Below are 10,498 nucleotides of genomic sequence, written 5' to 3' on the forward strand. Positions count from 1 at the left end.
CTTTTCATGTCTTTCAGTGCAATCACATGACCTCCAGAGGAGAAAAAGTTCCCAACACAGACATGACAGACACAGCTTTAAACCCTGTACACAAACGTTCTTTTCAGCACCAGCATCTTCATTCATCGAGGTTATTTCACCTCTGAGGTCATCAAACAGTAGACATGTCTGTGGTATTGGTACAACATCACGCTGCTGGTACTGCATTTCTTGCCACCACACAGCCTCCTCCAAAAATGAACCTGTAGACATGCTACTGACTACAATCCAACAAGCTGAATCAGATGGCTCACTGTATCATATGACTTCCATCTTTGTGAGATGTTTGTGGTATCATGCTGTTCTTGTATATAAGATCAGTTATTCTGCTAACAGCGACACTACTCACAGGGCCAAGACCTCCCACGGGGAAATGCAGGGAGAGACTTCAAGGCAGTGACGATGAAATGGTCTGAAGAGGAATGGATGCAGTGGGAGGACTGATTTTTGTTTCAGACAGTTTCCAGTGCATGAGCCCCATCATGACAGCTGTTGATTGACTGAAAATCATGGTTCATAATGTAAAGGAAAATGAGAAACTCCTCTCAACTATGACCTCAAAGGTGACCTGACATGGCGTTGTGATTTTTTTTGTTTCTTCCTTTTTGTGAATAAAATTTCCTTCACCAATAAAGTAACGTCAATCTGGATCCAATTGCAGATCTTGGATCCTTCTGACTATTGTAGGTCATTGGTAGAACACAGCTACAGAATTGGTGATATTTTTCAGGATGTATTAAAGACCAGTTTAGATCATCATCATCATTGTCATTGTCCTCCGGTTATCCGGGTCCGGGTTGTGGGGGCAGCAGCCTCAGCAAGGAAGCTGTTGTGCGCTGGGGAGCGATGTGGTCAAAAATGATAATAATCAATAATTATGAATATAATTATTGGTTATTAAATAAAATTACTAACAACCAAACATCATAGGGTCTTCGCCTGAAGAACCTTTAGGCTCAGGCCCTAATTAATATTGAATATTAATTATTCGGGGCACCACCCTGATGAGTTCAGGGAAACTAAAATGTTGACCAAGTTTGGGAAAATTTATCAGTCTCAAACAGAGTTTATCCACTAAACAGTCAATATTCGGTAATATCAACTAAATAGGGATGACTCTGATCTTAGAAGTGTGAGATCCGAGCACTGGCTATCACTTAGATACGTGACCAGAGTTTTGTACACAAAAGACACTACGACTTCTCTCTTATAAATAAAAGTATTTATTAAACACCAATCGATCAACAACACCTGGGTATAACGGTTCTATCTAACCAAAAGATACAAAGTGTTAACATGTGTGTGTGTGTGTGTGTGTGTGTGTGTGTGTGTGTGTGTGTGTGTGTGTGTGTGTGTGTGTGTGTGTGTGTGTGTGTGAAAGAGAAGGAGGAGGGGAGGGTGGAACCTGGTTACATAGCAACCAGTTAGCGTCGGCAGCGGAGGCTAACAGCTGACGTTCATCGTAAGGGTTCCACTCCATCAATGTGCAGATCATGGATGCGCAGAGGCTGGAGGGAAGGACGCCGATCCCGGCCGGGCAGCCGTCCTCGCACGCCAGAATTTCATTTCCACAATGTGAATGGGTAAGAAGCTACTACACCATTCATGAAGCCAGATTAATTTATTTTTCCACTAAACGTTCCAGAACATTTATCAGGCAGTCGAGCCGTTCATTGATCCACGCCCTCCTGCGACTGCAGGACCGCCTGTGTGAGGGCCCTGCCTGTGGATCCGTGTGGGCCGGAGGATGCGCAGCTGCATGGGTCCGAGTGGGCTGGAGGACCGTCCGCTGCTTGTCGGCCTGGTGCTTGTGCTGGGTCTGGGGGACGGGCTGGCCCGAATGCCGCTGGTCCTGGTGGATGACTCTAAGCCGGCGGACGGGCTGGCGCGGGAGCCGGCGGGGGTGCTGCACGTCGGCATAGCTGACATCAATTTCTATTAAACATATTGGTTTATTTAAATGGCTGATTCTGTGTATTTGTTGCCTTTACATCTTTGGCAAAGCATGTGGAAATGTTGCGTAAGAAAAAGAGCCTGTGGTCACCCCTGATGCAGGCTTCAGAAAGGGGTGTTAGGCCTTAAAGGCCGAAAGTCCTTTCTTCAGATGGATGAATTGTCAGTTCTCTAAATTAATCTCTTCTCCTGGTTGTGTTGGCCCAACAAAGCCCAGACTGTCCTCTCTCCAGTCACTTCCACCAGATCTTCTGGGGGAATCCAGAGGCGTTCCCTGGCCAGCCGAGAGATATAATCCCTCCAGCGTGTCCTGGGTTAGCCCCAAGGCCTCCTCCTGGTTGGACATGCCGGAAACACCTCCAGAGGGAGGCGTCCAGGAGGCATCTTCACCAGATGCCTGAACCACCTCAAATGATTCCTCTCAATGTGGAGGAGCAGCAGCTCGACTCTTAGTCCCTCCCAAATGACTGAACTTTTCAATCTCTAAGGGAGAGCCCAGCCACCCTGTGGAGGAAACCCATTTCGGCTGCTTGAATTTGTGATCTTGTTCTTTCAGTCATTACCCAAAGCTCATGACCATAGGTGAGGGCTGGAACGTAGACTGACCGGTAAATCGAGAGCCTCGCCTTTTGGCTAAGCTCCCTCTTTGCCACAACAAACTGGTTTAGCATCCGCAACACTGCAGATGCTGCCCCAATCTGCCTGTCAATCTCTGTGAACAAGAGCGAAGAGAAGAGATACTTAAACTCCTCCACCTGAGGCAGGACCTCCCCCCTGACCACCTTTTTACGGCTGAGGACCATTGCCTCAGACTTGGAGGTGCTGATTCTCATCCCTGCGAACTGTCCCAGCAAGAGCTGGAGGTCGTGGCTTGATGGAGCTAAAAAGACGACATCATCTGCAAAAAGCAGAGACGACATCCCACCACCACCAAATTCAACCCCCCCCCTTCACCCGTCTGCACCTAGAAATTTTGTCCATAAAAGTTATGAACAGAACCGGTGACAAAGGGCAGCCTTGGCAGAATCCAACCCTCACTGGGAGCAATTCCGACTTACTGCCGGCAACGCAAACCAGACTCTCACTCCTCCAGTAGAAAGACTGAATGGCCCTTTGCAAAGGACCATCCACCCATACTTCCAGTGTAACCTCCATAGGGTGCTCCTGAGAACATGGTCATAAGCCTTCTCCAAATCCACAAAGCACATGTGGACTGGTTGGGCAAACTCCCATAACCCCTCCAGCACCCTTGCGAGGGTGAAGAGCTGATCCACGGTTCCACAGCCAGGACGAAAACCACACTGCTCTTCCTCCATCTGAGGTTTGACTATCGCCCTGACCTTCCTCTCCAGTACCCTGACGTAGACCTTCCCAGAGAGGCTGAGGAGTATGATCCCCTGATAGCTGGAACACACCCTCTGGTTCCCTTTCTTAAAGATGGGGACCACCACCCCAGTCTACCACTCCAAAGGCACTACCCCTGATGTCCATGCAGATGAGTCGGCCAAGACAGCCCCACAACATTTTGTAAATACAGATATTTGAAGCAGTCGTAAAGTTGGGTAAGGACTGTGGTCATTGATATAAAAGCACTCAAACAATGTAATGTTTTTTCCTGAATGAGAGTCATGATTCCTGTGTCTGCCAAAGGATATAATCATTTTAACATTACCAACAATAACAGACATAGTTTGGGGGAATTTGCTGAGACAGCTGATGTTGATAATAAGAGTCATTTTGTCTTGAAAGAAGCTTTGCTGTGGTCTCTCAGTGTGTGAAACCAAATTGAACCATATAAATAAAACATTGAGCCAAGGAGATTCAGTTAGCTGATCATTGTCCATGGTTGTGTAACAACAGGCGACTCTCTCCCCATATTCACTATATTCATTTTTCGTTAATTCCTAATTAATTCTTTAATGACTACTCATTTTTTGTATATAGTATCATTAAGTGTCACCAAATTTCCATCCTAAAACAACCTGGAAGGCAGGTGTGATCTGGAGGAACATTAATTAAATGGTTGGAATATCTGTCTACTGTGTGAGAGGCTTTGGAGCAACAGACCCTGCCAGAGATCAGTGTCAGAGGTTCTTTACTCACTACCATCATATGATGGATCCGAGGGTGCTTGATCACCATGTCTCCATAGCTCTGGATGGCAGAGGAGATGTTCTCTCTCTGATATTTGTAAGCATTGAGCATGTTGAAGCCGACTGGTCCTAGTTACAGATGCCCAACATCTTTGCAGGTTCTGACATTTATTTTTAGGATTCCGCCCAGCTGATGCAGTGTCTCTCCTTCCTTTGGAATGGTCACGTTCTTGGTGGCCTGCAGGATGATTCTGTCCCACTCTTGATGAGGCAGTCTCATGTAGTTCTCTATCAGATACACCTGAACTGCTCGATCGCCCAGCTTAATGGTGCCCCTCAACCTCTGGGTGAAAAGGGTGTCCCCCAAATTCTTGATAATCAACTGGACGTCATACTTCCTGATCCCTTCACACTGATTTCTTGATAAAATCTTTCAACAGGTTTTTAGAAATGTCTCCAGAATATGCAGTACATACATTTTTGTTTTCATGTACTTAGACCACTCTAGGATAATGTCAAAGGCCCTTCAGGTTGTTCAGCATCTCTGAAGCTGCTTGTTCCTGTTATCCAGTGCCATACATGGCGTTGATATCATCAAACTGGTTGATCTCCAGTTTCTGGTTGAAATTCTGCAGCTGACTGGTTGGGTGGTGTACCAACATTGTCATTTTCTGTTGGTATTGAGAGACTGGGAAAAAATTGAGACACTCATGGTGCATTTTCAGAAAATGATTAAATGAAATGATTAATCATAAATTAATCATTACCTGCCATACAAGCTTTGATTATAATAACTAATGCACTGCTAAATTTGACAACATTGATCAGAGCAGCTTTAAACATTTATTATTGTTTCTGGTCAGGTTGCATGTGGGTGGAGAAGCTGTGAATCGCAGGTACATGGAGGTTAAGGGAGTTAGATATTTTTAGAAATACAATGTTTGCCTGTCACTTTGGCCTTGACCTTCTGACCAAAAATGTTCACTTCATCGTTGAGGCCCAATGGACATTTGAAGCAAATTGGTAGAAATTCCATTTAGGTGTTCCAGAGACATCATCTTTATGTGAGGTGACAGTGACCTTTATGGCCTTCACCTTTGACTCTGCAAAGTTTTTTCAAGTCATCCTTGAGTCCAAATGAACCTCTGTGACAAATTTGGAGAAATTGCCTTGAGGCATTCAAGAGATATTGTATTAACCTTAAGGGATAGACATCAATGTGATCTGAGCACAAGATTTTTTTCAATTCATTCTTGTGAACCACTGGACATTCAAGCCAAATAGGATGAATATACCATAAGTAAATGTAATGCCTCTGGCCTGAGGCTCTTGCTAGGATGGAGGCATAAAACCAAAAACATCCTTATTCAAATTTATAAGGGTGTCTGCAGAGGTAAGTGAGACTGTATCATTATGTTGTCAGATCATCAGCACCAGGTTGTAGGGCCTGGTCTGGGACAATTTTGGCCCTTACAGCTCAGTTACAGCAGTGGCAAGTGTTGTATGGGCCAGATGTCACCAAAATATAATCAGCAGGGTTTGAATTTAGCCAGATGTGGGCAATCTCTGTTGGACTTGTGGCTCAGTTTCGGCAGCCAGTCAATGCAGTCATTCAAGGCATAATGTAAGTGTAGTGACCTGAGAACAGATGTGGGCCACATTTAGGCCAAACATCCATTGCTCTGTCAGCAGAGTGGTTTAAGATTTTTATAACTTGAAATGAATCCAGCAGATTTGAGAACAAGTTCAACAGTTAAATACAACTGGTCAATGTAAATGAGCAGAGTGATGGACTGTACCGAATATAAGGTCGACGCTCATTTGTTGCTCATTGGCTTCTTGGATCAAGGCCAAAAGTGAGGGATGTAATGGACACATTTAGAATCAGCCAGCAATTACAGTAACACAATTACAGTGTCCACTGTGTGTCTGCTTTCAGTGGATACTTTTAAATTATGCATAAATGATCATTCATTCATGTGACTTGGGTTCGTTTGTGGTCATTTCTCTGCTTAAATACCATCATTCATTATTTTTCTCTGCCCAAACATACTCGTGAATGAGTGCTGTCCTTTCTATCACAAGGATAATCGCCCATCTTGTCCCGCCTCTTTTACCAACCTCAAAACCAGACTGCATCCCCTCATTACCACGGTGATTAGGCAAACAAACCAGACTGAGACTTAGATGCTGGCAAATAAAAAGCTGTGAAAATAATGAACGGAAATGAACATCTCACTGGTGTAATTTACAAGAGGGACATCTCATGATCATAATCTGGATGTGGAACTACATGATTTAATTTCCCCTCAACAGTGAATGAGATGTCATTTGATAAATCACCCATCAGTAGCAGACAGGAGGGGATGCTGTGCTGGGAAATGTGCTGTGTGCATAAAAAGAAGAGAATGTGTATGCGATACCATTTGGTGTGTTCATGCACACTGCATAGACATGTTGCCGTGTATCCTCACAAGCATGAGTGTTGTGTATCTGTGTGTGTGTGTGTGAGAGAGAGAGAGAGAGAGAGAGAGAAAGAGAGAATGAGAGAGAGAGACACACAGAGCGAGAGAATAACCTCACGTTAGCAGCCCATTATTTCAATAAACCTCCACTTGCATTGTGGTGACAGATCATCTGCCTAGAAAAGCAGATATTGTGGCCTTTAATCAGTCAGCCCCCTCCAAGCCACTGTAGTCTCTTGTGCAGTATTTAAATTCCTCATTTACTCGGTTGCAGGCAGGACGTGCCTGTCCCCCATTGTTCGCTCTGAATAAACTGGGGAGCTGATCGTGTTAAGTGCGGCCATGATTGATGGCTGCTGATGAAATCTAATATACTCGCCCCATGCCATCGTTTAGCAGAAATAGGATTAGAGAGAAAGTCTCCAACACTAGCTGATAAAAGGTAGAAACATACTTAATGCTGGTTTTTTTTTCAGATTTTGAACTTTTGGCTAGAGTGGTTGTGTGGCAGCTGGTACATGAAGGGAAGAGGTTATAGATTTAAAAACCATGTTGAGCAGTGACTGTCACTAGCGTAGCCATCTTACACTGCTTATTATCACAACTGCTATCACAGCCATCAGTGAGGTCAGACCCTAATAGCTTTAAAATCAGCCTTTCCACATGCCTATTGAGATTGTGCATCATGATCTGTAGCTGTAATGAGCACATGACTGTGATGATATGGCTGATGACATTTGAGAGACAGTTGAAGGGCGTTGAAGAACCTTTGTGGGACCAAAGTTTTACTTCATGATGACTGTTATGGACTCAAGGTCTTAAGGGACCTTTTTATATAAGCTTTGACTATCGGGATCTTTGACTGGCTTCTTGTGAAATATCAGTGATTCCAGTTAAAGGATGCATGACTATACTCAAAGATAGAAACACACTCTCTCAAGAGCCCACTTGAACCAGTCATAAGTCTCGGTGACACCCTGTCATCCTCTCTTCCCTCCTCTGCTCTGTGCTTCACCCACTTCACAGCTACATTAGCAGTTGATTTGGGTATAATGGATCTCCCTCCTCCCCTCCCGCCTGTTCCCATTGGCTGCGGCTGGCCTCCAGCCCGGCCCACCTGCTCCGCAGCGCACTCCTTAATGTGACTGGCCAAGGATGATGGATCACCCCCTGTCACTTCCACCTCCTCCTCCAATCAACAACCAGCCATGGAAATTGATTGTTCTAATTTGCTCTCATTATTATTATGATATTAAGCACAATATACAGACACAGCTCACTGTCAGATCTGGGCAACGCTGTCATTAGTTACAGGGGCTGGAGAGTATGCCTCGGCGGGGGTTTTCTCCCACAGACGGCAAGATGTAAAGGAATTGGTGCAGCACTGGAGAAACACACTGCTTTTTCTTAATAAGATTTGCCATGCAGACCCTCGCCGAGGTGATGTAGCATCTAATTAAGTTCAATTCGGTGCATCTGGGAAAGGGAAAAAAAAAGAAGATATGATTAAGTTCCTCCATGTCAGATGCCGCATGCTCGTGTGCAACTGCTGGATCAGAGGGAATGGGAGGTGCCAGTATGAGACAACATGAGTCTTTACATTTGCAAATGACTGCCAATGACACAAATGCAGTTATTAAATGTTGCTGAGGAAATGCAATTAAGATGCACAACTTACAGAGAGAATGGGCCAGAATAACAATGAGAGATGGAGTGCACAATCAAGCAAGCGTCACATCAGTTTTCTGTGTGCATACACGCACATAATAATTATACAAAACCAATGGCCTTACATGCATGCTGCACAGGTATGTTCATATATACTCTATAATATATTTTGTCTTTGTCATCAGGCCTGACGAAGAACAACCAAGGTCAGCAGTATTATCAGTCTGGGTGTTATAGTCCCCCTCCCCCCCTCCCCCTGCTGCATTCACAAGCCTAGTTTGAGATGGTACAAATGAGACTCCAAAAGGCCAAAGCAAATACCATGGAAATCTGCTGATCCTGATATTACCGCCGCAGCCCCTGCAGCTGTATACTACTTCTATGTTCCCCGGACCAGAGTGTGTCCCCAGCCACGCTGTTACCAGTCCAGAGTATATTGGATAGTGCTTACATTAACACACAGTGTCTAACAAACCGCTTACGCTCCTTTAATTGGATTACAAGGAGTGCTGGTTTCCCATTGGTGAAATTAGGAGTGTCCGGGCACCGAGCCCACTACGGTACACCCCCCACCAAGCCTCCACCCCCTCACGAGATGGAGGAATCTGATTGGCTGTCCTTCCTAACGACCTGCAGATGCCAGATGTTTGATTGGTGGACTGGCGCTGGCCTGGGTGTTTATTGGTCCATGACAGTGTAATAAGGGGGGATGCCAAGTCGACTGTTTAAGTGTCTACTCTGATCTAGAAGTGATTAATGAGGCTAGTTATTTATTTACTGGCCTTAAATACAGTTTGTGGAGATACTTTCCTCTAAATAGCTTTAAAGGTCAGTTCAGACATAGAGAAAGACTCATATATTTTAGGCTATTGATAAAACTTTAGACTGGTAAAAAAAAAAAAAAAAAAACAGGTGAAATATGCAAAGGTTGGCGCTCTTCAGTTCAGTCCTCCATTTTAATAGTATTTAAGGGTCATTTCACAAACATGAAGAATTGCTTATGATATACACATAGCAGGACTGTAGATACCAGTGAGGACATCAAGTCTTCTGTATTTTCTGGGAAATGGGGTTGTGAATTATCAATAATGGGACGAATCATTGTTACAGTATAATTTTAGACCAAGAATCTGAACGTTTGTAACTTAAATTCCATAACTGAATTAAATAAAATAAAATTAAATAAAATGTAGTCTTCAACTTTTGATTTTAATCACTCAAAATTATTATACTCAATGCAAATCTACTAAATGTATGTGCTTAGCTCATAGTGAGCTTCTCCATTTATATAGAATTTACTGAATGACTGACCAGATAGCTTGAATAAAAATGTATTCATTCATCACACTTCATTTTTGTTTTGGGTCCCAGGTGGACTTTAGCTTCAGCCCCAACAGATTTTGTTTGTTTTTTTGCTAGGTTTTGATGTACTGAGGTGATTTTGAAATAAATTTGTGTGTTGTTTTTTTTATCCTGTGTTCTCATCACACACAATAAACTCAACACAAAGGAGTCTTACCGCAAACAACATCTGGATTTTGTGTCACAATGAGGATATCAGACTGGAAAGTCCTGTGGAGGTCAGACAAAAAGGGAGTCAACTGCAGTTTTTAGCCTCTGTTTGTGTGCACGTATGTGTGTTGTGCAAGAGAGAAAGTGCACCCTCTGACTTTCCACACTTTGACCTCTCACCTTTGACCTCTGCTGTAAATCTTCTGCTTTTCTGTCTTTTTCTTTATGCATTACCCAAACCTCTGACCACTAACTTATGTAGAGGCCTCGACACAAGCTGCTGAAAACCTGGCAGCTGCTGGCCTCCTGTGAAGGAGGACCCTCTCCATCATGGTGGTGACACCTTAACTGTCCTGCTCTCACTCTGTGAGGAAGGCCCCCTGCCACTACACGTGCGCACGCATGCCCACACACACACACACACACACACACACACATACACACATACACACATACGCACACACTTTCTCGTTTGGCGTTGAAAGGACACACACAATGATAAATTCTTGCACAGGTGTAAATGTAAATGTTAAAGCGTGTGACCCCCCCACCCCCCCACCAAACCCCACAAACACATTTGTACTTCTATTTTTGTGGGGATATTCATTGATGTTGCATTGTTAAGCCTCCTACCCTAAACTTAAACACCAAAATTACATATCTAATGCAAACTTTTAATTATGATCTAATGTGTGTTCTGAGCCCTCTGAGGTCTCTCCAAAAATCAGGACCAGGCAAAAATTCCTCACTACTCAAAACTGTCCTTGT

This window comes from Aulostomus chinensis, chromosome 8, assembly GCF_037954235.1.
Source record: "Aulostomus chinensis isolate RoL2024-O1b breed Wild chromosome 8, RoL_Achi_v1.0, whole genome shotgun sequence".
NCBI classification, from domain to species: domain Eukaryota; kingdom Metazoa; phylum Chordata; class Actinopteri; order Syngnathiformes; family Aulostomidae; genus Aulostomus; species Aulostomus chinensis.